This window comes from Magallana gigas, chromosome 5, assembly GCF_963853765.1.
Source record: "Magallana gigas chromosome 5, xbMagGiga1.1, whole genome shotgun sequence".
Taxonomy (NCBI): domain Eukaryota; kingdom Metazoa; phylum Mollusca; class Bivalvia; order Ostreida; family Ostreidae; genus Magallana; species Magallana gigas.
Window position 1 is genome coordinate 9,339,467 of NC_088857.1, and position 22,159 is coordinate 9,361,625.

General features: G+C 34.0%; 1 long non-coding RNA gene across 1 annotated transcript; it reads left to right on the top strand.

Annotated features, from left to right (window-relative positions):
• Positions 1-8,019: 8,019 nt before the first annotated feature.
• On the top strand, positions 8,020-8,665 carry LOC136275286 (uncharacterized). The gene is made up of 3 exons (XR_010713841.1): positions 8,020-8,084; positions 8,358-8,486; positions 8,567-8,665. It is a non-coding gene; the product is annotated as an uncharacterized lncRNA (long non-coding RNA).
• Positions 8,666-22,159: the final 13,494 nt, after the last annotated feature.

Below are 22,159 nucleotides of genomic sequence, written 5' to 3' on the forward strand. Positions count from 1 at the left end.
ATCTAACAATATAAAGTTTATATATAAGTAAAATGCGCATGATAAATGAGTCGATATTTGTTATGAGATAAATTCTGTTTTATCGTTAATTGTCTTTCCTTCTTTCAGTCAATAAAACTGTGACTTCTTTAGAATCCTTTAAGAAATACTGTGTACATACCATTATACGGTTAACGTTGTATTGATATGTATATTTTCAAGTAACGTTGTACAAACAATCAGCAACAACACTTCTGATGTTGGTGAATATTATCATACACTTCTACACTTTTAAAAGTCTTGTCAACTTATTTAACAGTGACACAATGTGATAACGTGGACACATTACCTTATCATAATTATAATCCAGTAAGTAAACATAAAAATGCAAACCAAAGTAAGTTAAACATTTACAAACGAAATTGTATTTCTTCATGCGTTGCAGCAATTTGTGTATTTCGCTCCTTTTAAGATATTAGAAGGCAATACCTATGACACGACTGTATCTTTAAACTTACGGGCCCTTTAAATCTAAATGCTTAATGTTCATTAATAAGATGATTTTCATGTTAGTAATTTTATTTGATTATAATTCAGAAGAAATTTATACAGAACTTTGAGTAAACGATCTGCTTAAACTTGGAATTTGTTTGCGTTTAGTAGCATTAAAAGCAAATTTACAAATTCATTAAACAGTAAAACGAAATTAAAAAAACATTGCCTCCCTTATATTTTTTTACTTTGCAATCTTAATAAAACAAGTGACGTTATAAATCACAAATGATTTATGGATATTTAATTCCTTGGCAGGGGAAGGTTTATGCAACATTTACTGCCACTATATAACACAGATTATGCCTTTTGAAAAATTTATACCATCACTAAGGTAATGGTTAAATCAGGGTTTCTGCGCATGACCACTGAATGACCGAATCTGTGAACATAATATAAATCTTTGTGTGCATCCCAATTCTGGGTCCCAAAGGTGTACTTCATATAAATGTCATCCAAGTTGTAAAAGGTATCAAAGTTATTTATAGAACACTTTACCTATCTAAATACGACGATAGAATAAATATAAAAATCCATAAAGATGTCAAATGACATTTATATGACAAGAAATAAAGCAACAGAAATTCAATTTGACAGTCAGCAAGTAGAAATTATACTAGTAGTCAAATTTGCTTTATTTTCATAAAATCGTAATAAACCTGCACCATATATAAGCCAAATGTTTCGCTGTAATAATAAATGCACGCGAGCAAAAAAAAATCTCCTATTTAAGGTGGAATGCTATTAATATCAAACTTTATTTCATGGACGTTAAAGAGTCATTTCTGAAACATGATTTCGTTGTATAAAAAGAGATTTATAATCGGTCATTGATAGTATTTTATACGGTTTTTATTAGAACCTGAAAGCTACGCTTTGGTAGAAGATTAGACATTAAAGAGTTTAAAAGTTGTGGTCATTAAAAACATGAATTGATCATTTTATAAATCATGTCAATTAATGTCATTTAGAACATGTTTTTAATAATTAAAACTAATTTATGAAATAAAAAATGTGTTGTTTAATATTTTTTTCAAATCGTTAGATAAAACCTTCAAAAGAAATGAATCCTTTAAAGAGGAAAGGTGAATCCATGGTGAGGGATTCATTTATAATAAATGAACTAAAACTGAATTTCGATTATGTAGAAATATTGCTTTTTAAAATTTAACCACATCCAAAAATCCCAAATCAAATGATAAAAAGTTTTAAAATACAGCAATTTGATTCGAAATATGGTAAAATTACTTGCAATGGTCCTAATAAGCTGAAAAATTAAATTCGAATGATTTCTTGCCCTCAGATGCAGGAATATTTGCAAAAAATAATGTGTGCTGCGTTGGTTTTTGTTTTGCATTTATTAATTTCTTTAATGAGGGTGTCTGTCCCGACTATCCAGTTGATATAATTATGTTCATGTTTAGTCTAGGATAAGCCTTGGTCTCATGCTAGACTTAGTTACAATAATGAATGTCTAAGTTATACTTTTATACTTATGTAAACAACTTCCTAAAGATACAAAATGTGCGTCGCTAAGGGCTGTCTTTGTGTGGTTTGACGCTATTGTGCAAGGTTCAAGTAAAATGACATTAACTGAACTGCATTGTACGGACTTTACAGTATATTACAGAATTGGGAAGATTTTACTGAAGAATAAACCATTTATTTATTCATTTTTGACCAATTTTTTCTGCACTGCACTGTTCATCGGATAGGCCGTAAGCCTATTAATTTCGTTCTTATTCTTAAAATTAAAAGATTTAAAGTTTTAAAGGTCTACAATCGTTAGATTTACGTTATTTCGGTCACGTATTGAAGATGCAATGGATACCTATAAACATATGCTTGCACGGTTTATCTCTCCTGGCTTGACAAATATCGACGTAATGTTTATTGTCAAATGCATCCTGAGAGTATTGCAAGCACTACATGTCCCCTAACGACATCGAAGCCCCTCACAATTTTTAAACGAAGTGTTGTTTTATGATGTCCATTTTTATAGGACAACATGAAAAATAATGAAAACCACGTTGCTCAAAATTTAATTCCTTTATCATCTTGGGGTTCATACTGGTAAAGAGACGCACTCGCGTAGCACTAAATAGTTCATAAATACGAGAGTTTTTCTAAAATTAGTAACACTTTTATATCTGGTGGATAAAAGAAAACTCAAGTCTTAATCGAATCTTGTTTATTGCAGTTTTGGTTGGAATGGTGCAGCAGGATCTGAACGTAAAAGTCCGGTCTCCTCTTTTCTCACCTTTTGATTATTAATTTAAACACTAATCTAACCCGATGGTAAATAAAAGTCACATTTAAAAATTGATTGCGTAAATATCTGTTGATAAAAATAAAAATATTTATATATATTTATCTGTAGGGCTTGAAGCTTCACAGAACGTTTTAAAAGAAAGTGCCAAATAATATCGAAACAATAGACCCACATGTCTTGACTGTCACTTAGGTACCACCGATTAACATCAATAGGTTACCCAACAGAGTGACTCAACTTTCCCCCCCCCCCCTAAAAAAAATACGTGTACAAGTTCACTTTATAGCCACATTCGTCACCCCTCCCGAAATTAAAAAGCCTGAACCCTGCCCAATGGGTATTGAATTTTACCAAAAAATGGAAACCATGGATATAATAACAATACATTTACTTTTAATAACCTCCCACGACTGTTAAAACCAGGGGTCATGAATTTCACAATATAATTAGAAGGCTTTAGGGACATTATAACAAGGGTTTAAACAAAAGCAAGGTAAATGAGGATCAAAAAAAGTATGTTAAGAGTAAACAAAACTCTTATTTACATTCAGTTCTATTGCCACTGCAGTTTCCGAAGGCCGTTAATTGTTTTCCAAGTAATGGGTTGTGGTGCATCCTGTCCGCCTACTCAGTAAGATCAAAAACCAATGGCAGGTCTGCCATTGATAGAATTACAGAACAACAGTCAAGTCATTAACATTTGCTAATCTGTAAAGTGCAATGACTCTAACGACATGGTTCCAAGTATTCTTATACAAAATAAAAAAAATCTTTTGGCCAAAAAAGGGTACTTGTGTTGAAGCTTCCTCAGATAGGATAGATTCAAATTTGTTCAATACATAACTTCATAGCTTCCTCAGATAGGATAGATTCAAATTTGTTCAAAACATAACTTCATAGCTTCCTTAGATAGGATAGATTCAAATTTGTTCAAATCAAAACCTCTGGGGCCACATTAGGAGAATTCAATTATTTTACCTGTACATAGGTACATGTATAAATATTTAAAACAATTTTTAAAGTCTTAATACTATTTGCCAAGGAAAGCTGTTAATTTAATAAATGGAAAACAATATTGCATAGTGTATATTCATGTTTGCTTAAATCATGATCCCCGGGTTTAGGGTTTGGCCGTATTAGGGGGTCCAATTTTACATAAATAACATTTTAAAATTATTCTCAATAACTCAAATGTCTTATTTACATTCAGTTCTATTGCCACTGCAGTTTCCGAAGGCCGTTAATTGTTTTCCAATTAATGGGTTGTGGTGCATTCTGTCCGCCTACGCAGTAAGATCAAAAACCAATGGCAGGTCTGCCATTGATAGAATTACAGAACAACAGTCAAGTCATTAACATTTGCTAATCTGTAAAGTGCAATGACTCTAACGACATGGTTCCAAGTATTCTTATACAAAATAAAAAAAATCTTTTGGCCAAAAAGGGGTACTTGTGTTGAAGCTTCCTCAGATAGGATAGATTCAAATTTGTTCAAAACATAACTTCATAGCTTCCTTAGATAGGATAGATTCAAATTTGTTCAAATCAAAACCTCTGGGGCCACATTAGGAGAATTCAATTATTTTACCTGTACATAGGTACATGTATAAATATTTAAAACAATTTTTAAAGTCTTAATACTATTTGCCAAGGAAAGCTGTTAATTTAATAAATGGAAAACAATATTGCATAGTGTATATTCATGTTTGCTTAAATCATGATCCCCGGGTTTAGGGTTTGGCCGTATTAGGGGGTCCAATTTTACATAAATAACATTTTAAAATTATTCTCAATAACTCAGATGTAGTGATATATGGTATTACTTATATGCAAGCACCTTGACATATTGTTGATTGTGAAGACAGTGGCCGCTGGACAAATCGTGGTCTTCACGAGGGGTTCAAAGTTTGATGTAGGTTTATATGTTTAAGATTTTCTTAAAACTGCAATACTCAATATGTGATATTACATGGTATATCATCCAGTTACAAAAGAGATTTAATATTTAACATGAGATTTTTTTTTATAAATATGACTCCATAAAGCTTAGTCTATTATCATAATGATTATTGCTGCTCAGGGGAGCGATGTGGCCCATGGGCATTTTGTTTAGATAACATTTATCTTCTTGAGACGCTGTATGAAGATGTATGAAAACTATTGAAATTTTCAATGAGTGCAATTGTTCAAAAGACATGCATAAAATGTTATAGGTACATCTGATGTGTTTGTTTATAGAATTATTTCCTGTTGAAGTTAATTGAGATTGTTGTTGTCAATGAACCGGAGAACATTCACTGACCTGCAGATACTTATACATTCTTACGTAACATTACGAGTCATTTGTGGAAAACATTCCTTCATCATCTGTAAAATATCAAATATTAATAACAGCATTTATAACTGATTTACATCAAAACATTTTAATATGAATTTGTCAGTGTCAAGTTTGAAAAAGTATTTTGCTCGCATAAAATTGTTTGAATTCATTTGACAATGTGGTTTTTGACAAAATATAATTTGATCACTATAATGAATTGATGACACTGATGAGGCATTTACGCTTAATAATTTTAAGATCTTTTTTTTATTTTCAAAGAAAGACATTTCTCAAACTGAAAAACACCGTCAATTCCTTTTACAATATATGCACAAAAACCTGGTTAATTTTGATATACAAGCTATTGAACAGACACATTTCCTAATGACATTTACAACACATGTATTTGATTACACAATTAATAGCGAAATTGACACGACCTAATTCATTATATCTAATTGCTTAAAGACTACAGTAGATCTCCGTAAATTGGTCGGTGTTCAAGATATCAGTGAGCCAATGCTCACTAGTAATACCCCCGCTCTGATGTGAATATGCAAAATAAGCAAAGTCGACATTTAAATTTCAAGCATAAGCAATAAGTTGCTGCTGAGAAATCTTTGACGAAAATTTGTTTGAAAATTTAGGCTAAGACTAAACAAAGTTGTCATTTAACAGGAAGTTGACGTCCGATTGGTACAAAAATATATCATACGATATGGCATGCCTAAACAAATAGTGTGTTAAAATTTCAAGCATTTGCAATGAATAGTTGCTGTGAAAAATGCGACAGAAATATTTGTTACAGACAGACAGACAAGGGTAAAACAGTATACCCCTTCTCCTTCCGAGCGGGTGTATAATAAGCAATACTCAGATGAAATCAAATAGTTACCTCATTCATATGGACAGAAATAATCATAAACTTCCAGAAAAGAATTAAAGTCAAACGGAAAGGACATTATTGATAGATATTACTGTACATTCATGAAATTACTATATATAGCGAAGGAATTGTACTTTGAATAATTATATATGTAATAAATACATGTATGTGCAACGCTTTGCATAGCATGAGCAGCAGGTTCAGTACTGTAATTTGAAAAAAAAATTCTTAATTTTTACGCTTTTGAGATGTATTATTCTTTGAAATGGCATCGGATATTTTTATGATTTTTTTTATCTTTTTTTTTTCTAATGTCTTTAATATTTTATTTTGTTTACATCCACAAACTGTTAATTTGATCAATATTTTCTTAAAATCAATAAAACTAGAAAACTGACCAGTCAGGAAGGGCCCCGCTATGACAATTAATATAGAGAAGTGAAAAAAACTTTGAATTCCATCCTCTTTATATTAACAATGATGAAAAATAAATGCCCTGCAGAAGATGTAAAGAACTGGAATATATAGGATCTCGTGAGTTGTAGTTGGATATGATTTTCATCCAACAATTAAAGTGTTTTTTTCTTAAGCTTAGTGGTTTTTCAGAAATGACAGAATGGGTTTATTATCTGATTACCTGTTAAAATTAACAGCATTAATGCAGAAAAAAATAAAATAAATAATTAAAAAATAAAATAGTGAAAACAGATATCTTAATATGTATCTTGATTTTAGAATTCAATAAAATTATTATAAATCACTGTGTACGGTATTTTAACCAAAATAAAATATGAATATTATATTTTAAATCCATATTTCAAAGAATGTACACAAGACTACACATCATTCAAAATTGACCTTAACTTCAAAACAAAGTTCATTTGCAGACACAGGCAGTGCAGTAATTAATCTCATTGTGACAGATAAAGATAAAGCTTAGGATTTTCTTCCTGTGGAAGGTTAATTAATCCCAAAGGACAAATATTGCACAGCCTTCCATGTATACAATGGTAACATTCTCAGCAGTTATCTCTCTTTGCTCATTCATTCTAAGCAGTTATCTCTCTTTGCCCATTCATTCTTTTGCATAGTTAACAATCTACCCCACCACCCCAGCTCCAAACCAGAAGACATAGAGAACCAAACTTAGCATCAAAATATGTATTTCTGCCTACTGAACTACCATACCAAATTTGAACTTAATTGAGCAACCATAAAAAAAGTTATTAGAAAAAAACAGGAAATTTGTGGACGGAAGAGTGACAGACGGACGGACAGAAGGACGGACGGACAGAGTGATTACTATAGGGCACCCGCAAATTCTTGCGGGGCCCTAATAACTTTTTTGTTTATACTGATGGAATTTGCAGATTAAAGTTAAATAAGTACTCATCTGAAATTAAGCTATGTATGAATCACTAACGAAAGAAGTGATCTTTAACTTCCTCAAATAACTGTTAGTTTCCTCAAATAGCTGTTAGTTTTATAAAATACTGACAATATACTGAAAATTTCAAAATTCTTATAATTAAATGTAGATCATTTTTGTTCTATTTCATGATTAAAATTAATTGTTAAACTTATTTTCTGCCTTTAATATAAAGTGTCGATGATTGGTGTGTGTAGAAAAAATAAGTATATGTAATTTCCACAAGAAAAATTACTTACTTTATGTTTTGAATGTTTTTGTAATCGATCTTTAATTTTATTTTAATATCGATATGTATAATATATCTTCGGACCAAGAGTATCAGCTCACTGAAATGTCGACATCTGCAAAGACATTCTTATTTTATGCTAAACAATGGTTATAAAGATCAGTCAGCAATGTTTTGTGCCAATTTCATTTGTTAAAACTTTGTTCCAAATAGGATGACGTAATAAATGTGTGTATCGATCAATTGTTTTCATCGATTTTGAACAATTATTTTCAATGTAAGAAATAATGTTTCCAAAAGTCATTGAACTCATGTACATGTATATAAACGATGATAGAATGCTAGTAACATCAGACAACATGAAGGCGTTTGCATTTATTCTCCTGGCATCTCTGCTTGTGGCATCCTGTGTGGAAGGTAGGCTGCTGGCTGTAAACAATGAAACAATAATATCAGTGGTACTCACTGTAATAGACAGGAACCGGAAGTCGGGTTGTCAACGGAAATCTATTTTGCATGAAATTAAAATTATTCTTTGTCATTAACTTTAATGTAAATGATAATTATACGTTCTTTGATAAGAGTCCTACCTATTTCAATTGTTCTCACATTGGACTTGGACTTTATCAACATAGTCTTCAACATACCGGTATAATGATGAAAACCAAAATATTCGATCTCCGTTTGTAGGGAGGGTGGGCTGCCCAGGTAACGCGAGACCGACCGGATCGTGTCGATCAAACAGACACTGTAACAGCTGGTCCTACTGCTACAGACCTGGTGGTCAAGGCCTCGTCGGATACTGCTGTGCCTGGAAACGTAAGCTTTTCATACATGTACATGTTGTTTTTACGTGTTCATGGATTGTTAATTTTCAACTGCATTTTTTTTTATTACAGAAGGACCATATTAACCGTAAAGGACTGACAGACTTTTCAACGATTTTAAGACAATAAATCTTTAAATTCTGAATATTAAAGAAAATCTTTCTCTTTTAACAGATGTCTTTGGTTTTTTAAATACCTACAGTGTACCTACAATCTAATTAAAATTAGAATTGTAAATCCGACCCTACGATACTGAGTGTAGCAATCATCGTGAGCCGATCAATGTATCTAATCTCAATTAAATTGCTTAAATTAGGGACTCGATTATTTGTGCAGTAAATTGGCTAGGACTGTCCAGTGTTTTAGGTATAAGTAACTTCTAATAAACTCAATAATGCCAATCTTAACTTTTTTTTCCTTCTTACATTAATTTATGTTATCAGCAAAGATGAATTTTTGAAATTCGGAATTTGATCCGATATGAATATGAATTACCTGAGCTTCTGTTTCACGTTTTATATAATTACCTTTAAGTTAGCTTCCTTTACAAATATACTAGTAGTTAAGTAAATCGAGCGGATTAACATTTTACGGTTTACAATCAATTTTTACAATGTTCATTACCTGAAGTAAAAAGTTGTTTTAAAAGCACAAAATAACAATTTTATAAATAAAAAGTTGTGTTAAAAAGCACAAAATAACAATTTTATAAATAAAAATCACTATTGATATCCATGTTCTGTTAATTTGAGGAAGATATGCTACGATAAATGTAGATAAAAATTGAAACAGAGGAAATGCGAACTAATTTTTCATTTTTCTTATTTTCTCTTAAAAACTTTCTGTAGCAATGTAATTGCAAAAGTTAAGTTTCTATGTGTTTTTTCATATTATTCTGCATATTTTAATTGTATTATATCGTGTATTATTTTATATCACTGGCTGGAACACAGTGGGAAAAAACTTTAAAATACTTAATATTATCCCAGATAGCATGACTTTGTTAGGCCTACAAAACCAGTTACATTGGCCCAATGTTGGCAAATAATGTTGGTCCAATGTAATTTTGCTTACCTGCCAAACATTGGCTCAACATTTTGGGCCGACATCGGCACAATGTCACATTTGTCATCTTGTGATATTGGCCCAACAGTGGGCCAAGGTAGGTAACATATGACCAACATTGGCCCAATGTTAGGACTGTAGGTCCATTGTCGTTCCAATATAGATGCAAAAATACAAATGCAACAATACATCACAATCTAAATGATGGATTTATTTTGAATCCAGAGTGCACAAGCCATGATCAAGAAATCCTTAAACTTAAATAACGGCCGTTCGTTATTTAGCTAGCATATATTCACAGGGTAAATCTATATCCACACTTTTTAAAAATAGAATAAAGTTGTAGTATTCCGGAATTGTCTTTGTCTTATCATGTTGGTTTTGTCTGTTATGTGTCATTGTATGTTTTCCGCCCTAATAAACTACATGTGTTTTGTGTGACTGATTTCTGACTAACTTTTTGGACAGAACAGTGGCGACGAGGATTAAAGTGTCAAGATGACAGCAGTTTTCGGGAAAATAGATTCTTTCGAGGAGGGCAAAGAGACATGGGAACATTACTGTGAGCGTCTGGGACATTATTTCATAGCAAATGGAATCGGTGACACCGAAGAGGCGGATAAAAAAAAAGAGGCGGTCTATTTTGCTCAGTGTGTGCGGCAGTAAAATATATAAGCTGATGAGTGACCTATTAGCACCAAATAAACCAGGTACGAAAACTTTTGATGAACTTGTAAAATTAGTGCAAGATCATTATGCACCCAAACCCTTGGAAATAGTCCAAAGATTCAAATTCCATAATCGTTTTCGCAGACCAGGAGAGTCTGTGGCCTCGTTTGTGGCCGAATTACGTCATTTAACGGAACATTGCAATTTTGGTGCGGCTATTGAAGTGATGATTAGGGACCGTCTGGTTTGCGGGATCATGGACGATAAGATACAGAGACGCCTGCTAGCGGAGAAGGATTTGACTTTAACGAAAGCATATGAAACTGCAATATCAATGGAAACTGCAGCGAAGGGAGTACTTGATCTACAGAGTGGAACTCCACATGCTGAAACTGTAAACAAAGTGAGTGATGGTGAAAAACCACAAAAAGACAAAAGTAGCATAAAGTGTTATTATTGTCACTTGTTTGGACACTTTGCCGCAGAGTGTAGGAAAAAGAAGGCCGACCAAGTCGCTAATCGGGGAAAAGGAAGAGGAAACTCGAGAGGCAATTTTTGGAGTAACAAACCAAGGGATCAGTTCAGAAGAGAAAATGTGCACAATGTATGTGATACACCTGATGAAGAAGAAGACCCCACTGAGTATACCTTGTATCATATGATGGAGCCGGGCAAGCAGCCACCGTATCGTGTGTTTTTAGCATTGAATGGAGTAGATCAGTCTATGGAGTTGGATACGGGAGCAAGTAAGACCGTGATTAGTGAAGAAGTATACAAGACTTTATGTAAATCTGACTCTCGGTTGAACTTAGAACCTTCATGCACAAAATTGCGTACTTACACTGGGGAACTTATTCCCATCCTAGGAACAGTACAGTTGATTGTGAATTACAAAGATAAACAGTATGATCTGAAAGCAGAAGTGGTAAACGGGAAGACACCGTGTTTACTTGGCCGTGATTGGCTTGATGTCATTAAACTGTGCTGGGATGAAGTATTTCAGATTAAAACAGAAGTACAGTCTGATGTGGAACAGATTCTGAAAAAATATGAAGTTGTGTTCAAGAAAGAATTGGGGACAGTCCAAGGAGTGAAAGCAAAAATATATGTTGACTCTCAGGAAAAAACCGAGATACTTTAAAAGTCGTTCACCACCTTTTGCCTTGAAAGAGAAAATTGAACATGAGTTGGACAGATTAGTTCGTGAAGGAACTGTTACACCTGTAGAGTTTTCAGAGTGGGCAACGTCTATCGTACCAATAGTAAAGAGCGACAAGATCGTACGTATTTGCGGTGATTATAAAGTCACAGTGAATAGAGTTTCGAAGCTGGACAACTATCCTATTCCAAAAACGGAGGATCTATTTGCAATATTAGGGGATGGCGAACATTTTTCCAAACTCGACCTGAGTCAAGCCTATCAGCAGTTAGAGTTAGATGAGGAATCCAAGAAATACACCACTATCAACACACATAAGGGGCTTTTTCAGTATAATCGTCTACCTTTCGGAATCTCATCTGCTCCTGGCATATTTCAGAGAACTATTGAAAACCTGCTCCAGGGCATATCCAGTGTTATTGTTCGATTAGATGATATACTTGTGACTGGAAAAACCCGTGGTGAACATTTACAAAATCTTGCGGAAGTGTTAAAGAAGTTGGAAGCAGCGGGAGTTCGACTGAAAAGAGAGAAGTGTGTTTTCTTGGCAGATGAAGTTACATACCTTGGACATCGCATAAATAAGCATGGAAGACAACCAACTGAAGACAAGGTGCAAGCGATCAAGAACTTACCTGAACCAAATAACGTTAAAGAATTACAGGCTTTTCTTGGAATGCTTAACTACTATGGTTGCTACTTACCAAATCTGTCAACTGTATTAGCACCATTACATGAACTCTTAGGAAAAGATGTTGCATGGTCTTGGGGTCCTAAACAGTCAAACGCAATGCAGGAGTCAAAAAACCTTTTGAGATCTTCATCTATACTAGTTCATTTTGATTCAGCCAAGAAGCTTGTCATGTCCTGTGATGCCTCGCCAACTGGGTTGGGTGTTGTGTTGTCACACATTACAGAAGAAGGAGAGAAGCCAATCGCTTATGTGTCACGAACCCTGGCACCAGCAGAAAAGAACTACTCTCAGTTGGAAAAGGAGGGACTTGCAATTATATTCGGAGTGAAAAAACTTCATCAGTACCTGTATGGTCATCATTTTGTTATCTATACTGACCACAAACCATTATTGGGCCTGTTTAAACCTGACCGAGCCATTCCAACCATGGCTGCCGCTCGAATTCAGAGATGGGCTCTGATCCTGGCCGGATACGAGTATGAAATATTGTACAAGGAGGGTAAGAAGAATGGTAATGCAGATTGTTTGAGTCGTCTTCCACTCAAGGAGAGTGTGGATGTACCTGTACCGGGGGAGACTATTTTACTCATTGAACACTTAAACAGTACACCAGTACATGCTGAAGAAATTGAAGAATGGACACAGTTGGACCCACTCCTGCGTCAAGTAACCTTTTGTATAAAGAATGGATGGAAAGAGAAAAATAAGGATGAGGAACTTCGTCCTTATTTTAGCAGGCGAAACGAACTAAGTGCTCATGAAGGGTGTATTCTATGGGGAAGTCGTGTGGTGATCCCAGAACCAGGAAGAGAAAAATTATTGGATTTGTTGCATGAAGGACATCCTGGAATAGTCAGGATGAAAAACCTGGCAAGGAGCTACTTGTGGTGGCCAGGAATTGATGAAGCTATTGAGACCAAAGTACGAGGATGTGAAGATTGCCAGGCACAAAGCGCCATGTCGGCAGTGGCACCCTTGCATCCCTGGGAATGGCCAGATCGCCCCTGGTCTAGAGTACATGCAGATTATGCAGGACCTTTTATGGGATCCATGTTTTTGATCCTAATTGACGCTTATAGCAAGTGGATTGAGGTCTATAAGTCATCTACTTCTACATCTGAAGTGACCATCGAAAAATTCAGACAGGCATTTGCAACACATGGAATCCCTGGTGTACTTGTTACGGACAATGGGACCTGTTTTACAAGTCATGAATTTTCCTGTTTTACATCGGAGAATGGTATTCTACATGTGAAGACCTCACCATACCACCCCGCATCCAATGGGTTGGCTGAGCGGGCTGTTCGAATTTTTAAGGAAGGGATGAAGAAGATGGATAAAGGCCCTGGATCATTGATGACCAAGTTGCAAAGGTTTTTGTTAAACTACCGAACAACTCCACATACTACGACTGGTGTAACTCCAGCAGAACTCCTCATGAATAGGAAATTACGAACAAAGCTAGACTTCGTCAAACCTGAAATTCGAGAACGAGTAGAAAATCGACAGAAGAAATTCAAGCACTACCATGATGCACATGCAAAAGGACGAACCTTTATGGAAGGAGATGCCGTTATTGTGAAAAGTTTTCCAAGTGGACAGTGGAAATGTGGGGAAGTAACACAAAAGACAGGACCAGTATCATACAGAGTCGCACTACCAGACGGAGGAATCGCACGCAGACATGTCGATCATATCAAGCAGCGACATTTTAAACCATCTATGGAACTGGACAATCCTGATGGAAGCGACTATACTCATACCCCAGTAACCATAGAAGAGAGTCCTACATCCAAAGCATCCGACTGCGAGTCCGTGTCCGATACGACTTTACCATTATCCAATACATGTACTTCAACATCGTCCAGCGCTCCAAGCGTAACCAGTCCACGCAGATCATCTCGTTCTGTTAAAAAACCAGCCTATCTGGACGACTACGTAACTCCATAAATAAACTGTTGAAATGGAAGGGACAGATTTGTGCCTTTATGTTGCGTGTACCCACCTTTTGAACTGTTAAAGTTAACGATATAATAACTATAATTTTGAAGATATTGCATATACTGATATATATGTAAGTAGTTTTAATATGTTTTATTTACAGTTGATGATCTAGTCAAAATCAGTATGAAATTAACTTAAAGGGGGAGGAATGTAGTATTCCGGAATTGTCTTTGTCTTATCATGTTGGTTTTGTCTGTTATGTGTCATTGTATGTTTTCCGCCCTAATAAACTACATGTGTTTTGTGTGACTGATTTCTGACTAACTTTTTGGACAAAACAAAAGTAATAATTCAATTCACTCTCTTCTGTATGTTTTATTTCATTTATATCTTCAACTGTTCATAGTCGTACAAATAAAACACCGGTTTTCAAGAACACCAAATTTCAAAGTCACTGGAAAGTTCGTCAGACTGGAAGGAGGCAGCTTGAACATTCCCTTAAAAAAAAAATTTTATTTAGACGTTAATGAAATTGGCTTAATTAATATCTGCAGTTATTTGAGATGAATAATACTTACATTTCTGTTTTATTCGCTTGACAGTGGCTATACATTAAGATCTGTCCTGCAAAATGCTAAATGGGAGCAGATTTGGCAATCCCAACAGATCAGATATCACAATAACCATGGAAACTGGCCAGTCTCATGCTGTGAAAATTCTGTCTTAATTGCTTTGTCAGTGAATGTGCTCTCTCTTATCTCAGGATCGGCAACTTAAATTCTACACTTTAGAACAATTATGCAGCTGAATATATCTGCAGAATATCTTCATTTTAATTTTGGGCTTTCAAAATTTTAAGCTTCTGTAAAAGAATAAAAATTAAACTTGCATACTTTAACATGTTTCCTTTTCTAAAGAGTATGTACATGTAACTATTGACAGTATATTTAGCTTTTAGTAATAATTCTTTATCTAAACATAGTAAAAAAAATAAAAAATGTACTTCACAGACGTTGGATCAATGTTGGGCCGATATCATGTCCCAACTAACATTGATGGTAAATTTACAACATTGACCTAATGTTAGCCCAACGTTGTGTTTCCAATTAACATTGACACTCAAGTTAGATGTGTCAAGTGTTCAATGGCCCAACGTTGTTAAGCCAACGCCAACCTTACAACCTAGAGCCAATGTTGGCAAAACTAAGTCAGACTTTCTGAGTAATTCCAGATAGAATGTCTCGAAAATGTGATCATTGGCCTTAGATAGTGTTAATGTAAATGGTTTTTGGCAATAAATGGTTTGGAGCTCCTATTAGTCAATTTTAGGTAAAGCTCGATCGAAAATGGGTAGAATATTGAAAATTAATGGAGGTAACTCGGACTAACTAAATTTGAAATATGAGCTTAAAAGGATTCTTTGAAACAGAAAACTAGTAAAGCTATTCGTATTTTATCATTTTTCAACCAACAAATTATTTTGTTATTTCTTATAATTTAAAAATAAAGAAAACCTTAAAATTGGTGGACAACTTTGACAAATTTGTCAATGAACATTCAAAGGTCAATAGCATGAATAAGCAGGTCATTGGCCTTGTTTTTTGCAAGTAAAAACAGCACCACAGTAATAGGGCTACAATGTAAAATAAGTAGTTTTTCGTCCCTATTAGTGGATTTTTTTCGCCCCTGAGTAAACATAATCCTTAAATGACATATTTAAATCAGTGAAAGTTATTTTTAAAAATTTTGAAATGCACAGCTGGGATTCGAGATCATAGGAATTTTAAGAAAGTGTGAAGACTGAGCATAGCTAGGTCAGCAATTTCTTTTAAAATCACACATAATCTTTGGACTTGCAGGTGGGCTTAGTGTAAGTCGTAAAAACGAACAATTTCTTGTCTTTTTAATTTAAAACAAAAAGTGAAATTAACCTTTACAACATAAAATCAATATCTAAACACCAAATTCTTTTCCTAACATACTATGTATATGCAGTGGTGTAGTCACATGTAAGAAAAGTGTTTGGGTCAAATTTAAGTTTGAAAATTGTGTCATGAACAGTGAAAAGCGGTCGAAAAAGAGAAAATCTCTAATCCTCAAAGATTATTTGGGGATGGGGCGGGATTGTGAAAACATTCCAACCCTTGGAGGGGCACTTTCTTCCGTGGTCTTTTTCAATCAATTTAATGGGAAAATCGTTTCGAGAGAAAAGATGGTGGATACGGCAATGTTGTGGCAAAATCTCCTTTAACTTTTTTTTTACCTAACTTGATTAAATCTGGTACATTTTAAAAACATCCACATTGAACTGTTTTTTGCAATCTTCAAACCGTTAATTTAAAAATCTTGTAAAAGTCATAGTAAAATATGCCTGTAAACAAGCCTATATATTTATTCAGCAACTCTGTTAGTTTTTGTTGGTTTTTTTAGGTACTCCGGAAACCACAAGTCTGCATCTTAATCACTCAAGCATCCAAAATCGAAAGTGAGACGAGATAAATGTATTATTGTTCAATCAATAGAAAAAAACCCTAGCAATATTAGTTTCATGACACAATTGATCAATTTTCAAGATTTATTAGGCAAGTTATACCTCATTTAAAGGAGCATGGTCACGATTTTGGTCAAATTCTATTTTTATGTTTTTATTATTTACAATGCTTTAGAAATGCTTTTCTAATGATCAAATAAAATTTGAGACTCATTCGTACAGTTATAAGCAATATACATGGCTCAAAATTCTTTGTCCTGTAAACTAGGCTCGTGCCCTGTTTTTGTTTACATGGGTTTAATATACCAGGAAAAAAAAATTTCCAGCTTATTTTTCTATCGTTATATCCATTTTAAGCATTGATAGACAGTTTCTAACGTTTAACACATTCGTTTTATGTTTAAAACTGAAGTTTTTAGTTCAACGTTCAAAATGTAAACAAACGCTTTGTTTACATAGCTCTGTTAATTACTCGCTTATATCTCAACAAACGACACCCAGATTTCGGTTGCCTATTAGAAATGCCTTTCTGAAGCATTGTAAATATTAATTTTTGACCAAAATCGTGACCATGCCCCTTTAATGTTGAACAATGAGCTATAAGATACACATAAACCATGTTGTATTAACAGGCATGTTTACTTCTGTACTACAGCATTCAAAATAACTGAGCCAGGAGCTTCAGTCCACAATCCAATCAAACTATTGACATCTTTTGAAACATTGCTGATATGTTTCAAGTCAATCCTACATACAAAATGAAAACAGGTAAATTTGTTTCTCAACTGAAATTGACGTACATGTAAAATGGAAGTGCAAGTTAGACAAACTGTTTTAATTTTTAAAAATAAAAAATGACATGCTTTTGATATATTATAATTCAATGTGAAACAAGAATTCTTTCGGTTAATAAAAAAGGAGTACCTGTGACACGTCATACATGATTGGTGAAATGAAATATGAAAACGGCCTATCATTAATCAATTGTGAAATAGGCAATCATTTTCATTACCATAAAAAGTTTATAAAGTTAAAGAATAATTTTTCACTGAATTTATAGTTGGCACATGTAATTAAGATAATATTTTATACTTGAAAAGTCAAAATGGTTGGTAATTGACACTTACAATTTGTTAGTATTAACTTTGTACCACACTTTTATATCGATAGAGAAAAGAGCCCTCAGAAGGAACTTTTACACAGTTATTCCTCACACACAGTCATCAGAGTCAAAATCGTCAATGACTGCAGCATCTTGAAGTGAGTCACCTCCGTTCTTGACACCATATGAACACTCCCTCGGTGCATGCCTAGAAAAACCAAGGAAACACAATACAGCTGCCACATAAGAACACACCACTACAACTCGCGCTCCTGTAAGGCATTTGCAGTAGGTCACAGTAATCTGTTTCATTGAACTGGATACATTGGGAGTATTTCCTGGATGAGACACGTCGAGATTGCAGCTTCACTTGTTTCAGGCAGGGTCCTCTCGATGAACAAATATGTCTACTTCCCCTTCAATATGCTATTGAATGTAGCAAGAACTGAGGCGAAGTTGGTACATGTAGCTACCACACGTGATGTTTGAGAGGTCTTCTTTATCTAGCAGTTGAAAGTTTTCCAAACTATCAGTATGATCAATGGGCTTCAAGATGACACTTCTGTCAAGAACATTCTCCAGAATATACTGCTGCAGGTTGTTTTTCTGATGGGATAGGTAAAGCATTTTGGCTGCAATATTTTGTGGTGAGGATTTTGATAAAGTAGGCGAAAACTTGTTTGACAAAGCACAATCTATTCGGACATAGTCACCAATGTATGGAACTTGGTTAGTTGGTAATATGTTGTTAAAGTATTTCCATTTTTCTTTATCTCTATCACCCACCTCACCTACAATTAAAACGAATCCTCTTTTGATAGTAATAACAACACACTTGATAGAAAAAATAACATACCTAATGATTCAGATTTGTAAAGAAATAGGATTTTGTTGATGAATTTTAGTAAATAAGAAATTGGACGTACATGTATATTTTGCCACCATTGAAATTATAGGATATAACTGTTGTGTATTGAAATTATAGGAAATAGTTGTTGTATATATTTTGGTTTCAGAATTACTTACTTTTGATACCAGCCGGAAGGAATTTGCATCTTTTGTGGATAACTGCTTATCTCCTTTCTTATGAAAAGAGAATCTGGGCCTTTATTCCTAGGTCCTCCAGAACTTCAAATGAGTCCCGAAACCCTCAACTATGACGTCTTCTTCCTTGACCCGTATGGTGTCAACACTTTTGGCAATGGCATGGTTAAGAATAGCTGCACCACTGTTCTTGGAGTCTGCTGAGTATGGTCCTAAAATGGAGAGGAAGTACCCTGATGTAGTGCTTATCACATAGGCTTCACAAGAGGACGACCTTTGTGCATGCTGTAAGTCCTTCTTTGGAAGTGAAAGTTGTCAATCTTCTGTATGTAAATATATACGTTCCATCAATGACAAGAATGGCTCTAGGGTCCCCTTGGTCACCAAACAGAAACTGTGCCAAATGCCATGTATGATCAGAAATGACAGACTGCCTTGAAATGTGGTTAAAACCTAGATGTTTCGGCACAAATGATTCTCCATCATTGTTAAAATCTAACTTTTAACTTGAAACAGATGCGAAGATATCTTTTAGTTTTGTGATAAGGCCCACGATACCATTAGTATCCATTACTATAGACCCATAGGTATGACTATCAAGATTTCAAGCATCTATTCTGCCTTCGTGAATGTGATTTGGGCAACATCTAGCACCATAGGGCAGTAGAACGTTTCATTGAGCCTCGCTTAAGAAAAAAACTCACAACAGCTTTGGTCTAGGGCGTTTACAAAGGCAGCAGTATGCACATGTTTTTACTGTTGTTTTAATTAGGAGGTTGATGAAATCTTGAATTTGATGGTCAAAAAATGACTCTTGACTGTTTTTGTGATGAAAGTTGCCAGGTTTTGTCTTCTTGTGAAATATAAAAAATCATTTAAGCCAGTTATCGATCCATTTGGAGACCTTATCATGAGTAAATCAGCTGTTTTTCCATTAAATTCTGTGATCTTTAAATGCCTCTAAATGAAATAACTACTCACTGGGTGTGAATTTACATGTAATTTACATAAGTGGTTCAAAAACAGTGATTTCTTTGTTATCCGTTAAAAAATATATTTCATACCGGTCATGTCAAAACACCATGTTTTATTATAATTATTCAACAAAAAGTTAATTTTTTATATATATATATATATATATATATATATATATAAAAGCAAAATTTCTTATTATTTTTCATGAATTATATTGTCATTCTCATCGATCTCAGCTCAACAGTCTATGTGATAACCAGTTTTTACCGGTTATATATAAAACAGCTGTTCTTGCTGTTACTAATTTACTCCCTCTGTGATCTGAAATTTGTATCGATATATTTAAGTAAAGGGAATGGAAATATTAGCTTTAAATGAAAACGCGCGTTATTCAATTTTTCTGCTCACCTGACGGCAGTTATTAACACGACGACGTCAAAAATAAATCATTGAATTCTATAATACAAATTAACTAATATTAAAGAAATGAAAATTTTGTTTTGATCTTATTAAATCGATGTTTAAGTTTTCCGTCTGATTACTCCCAGAGCATTTCAAACAATTTGTCGATTTTTTTTTTGGGAGGGGGGGGGGGGTAATTTAAAGTCTGTCTTGACCATCTACATGTATGGACATAGCGAGTGTGCAAGCAAATCAAAAATTTCTTTTGAAATGAAACTTCATTTTATTACTTGTTATTTAATTCGATGTTGGAAAGGTCTTTCTTCATAATGTATATCTTTAAATACACTTTTATGAACTGCAATACAATTTCTTAGAGACGTGTACCTTATGGAATCTTCAAGGAAATTATAATCATTTACAAGTGCACATTGACCTAAAAAATTGATAAAAATCATCAAAGTTCAGCTTACGTAAACATTAGTAATAATTGAAACATTCCACATTAGATATTCTGATCGAAGAGTTAAAGTCGACTTAAATGGTGACATCAATCATGACGCCTCTAACTTTTTTTTCATATTTCAAATCAAAATTAAGATTTGCCGATTTAGTTTGAAAGAAGAATCAATCATTTTGTTATGTGCGGTCCTTTTGCTGATGGCTTATTTTTTTTTCTTGTTTGTGTAAATGCTGTACGTCCTGCTCCGATTTAATGTTGACTTTATGACGTTTTTCACGCCATTCCTACAATGACGGAAATAAAAAGTCCGTTGACAAACTAATTATTAATAAGTGCTTATTAAATCAATTAAAAGACATTTTAAAATCGCCGATGATCTGTAAAACAGATTTTTGCCTAGACTTTACATGTAACTCTGACTGATCGATTTATTACCGTACTACGACGGCGTATAAGTGCCATTTAAGATTGGTAGAAAAATAAATGAATTCGTTTGTACGATTTAGAAAATCGTTTGTATGATTTTTAAATCTTTTAAACAATTTAGAAAATCGTTTGTAGCTTTTAGAAAATCCTTTATACGATTTTAAGAATCGTTTGTACGATTTTTGAATTTGTTTGTGTGAATGATTGTTATTACAACAGTCTTGCTATAAAATGTTAATACTGTCAAATTCGATGAACCAGCTCGTAATAGCAAAACATGGTGACCATCTCAAAGTGCTTAAATATTGGACAATGTGATGAACAAAATTTTATAGAATTTTTCTTTGTCCTTGACTGATAACTTTCTTGCTGGCAAAGTACTCATAATTCAATCTCATTACAGGTATTTTTTAATCAATCTGAGCAAGATTTAACAAATGGAAAACAAGAAATGTGTGAGCTAATGCTCACTAGTGATACCCCCTTTCTAATGTGAATATGCAAAATAAGCAAAGTCGACATCTAACAGGAAGTTGGCGTCCGATTGGTACAAAAATAAATCCCACAATATGGCATGCCTAAACAAATAGTGTGTTAAAATTTCAAGCATATGCATTGAAAAGTTGCTGAGAAATCTTTGACGAAATTTTTTTGAAAATTTAGCCTAAAAATAAAGTCATTTAACAGGAAGTTGACGTCCGATTGGTACAAAAATATGTCCCACGATATGGCATGCCTAAGTAAATAGTTTGTTAAAATTTCAAGAATTTGCGATAAATAGTTGCTGAAAATCTTTGACGAAAATTTGTGTTACAGACAGACAGACAAGGGTAAAACAGTGTATTTAGGGTCTTAAACTGATCCGATATGATCTCCACATTGACTTGGTTCATAATCACTGCACACCGTTAACCAAAAAGCTCAGTTTAAGCAAAGTATAAGCAGAATGGGGCTAAGTGGAGAGTACATTTGTATATATATGCTCTTGGAAAATTATTGTTTGTGTGATTCGATATGAACCTTCACACTTGACCTACTATCATAAGTCAAGGTCGCTGCATACCCTTCCATTAAAGGCACAATTAAGGTAAAATATGAGCCAGATTGGGGCAAAGGGGGAGACGATATGCTCCGAAAAAATGTTTTGTCATTCTGCTAGATCTTCACATACATTGTATGACCTTAAAACGTGTTCAATGTCACTACACATCTTTTACACAAGACTTCTATT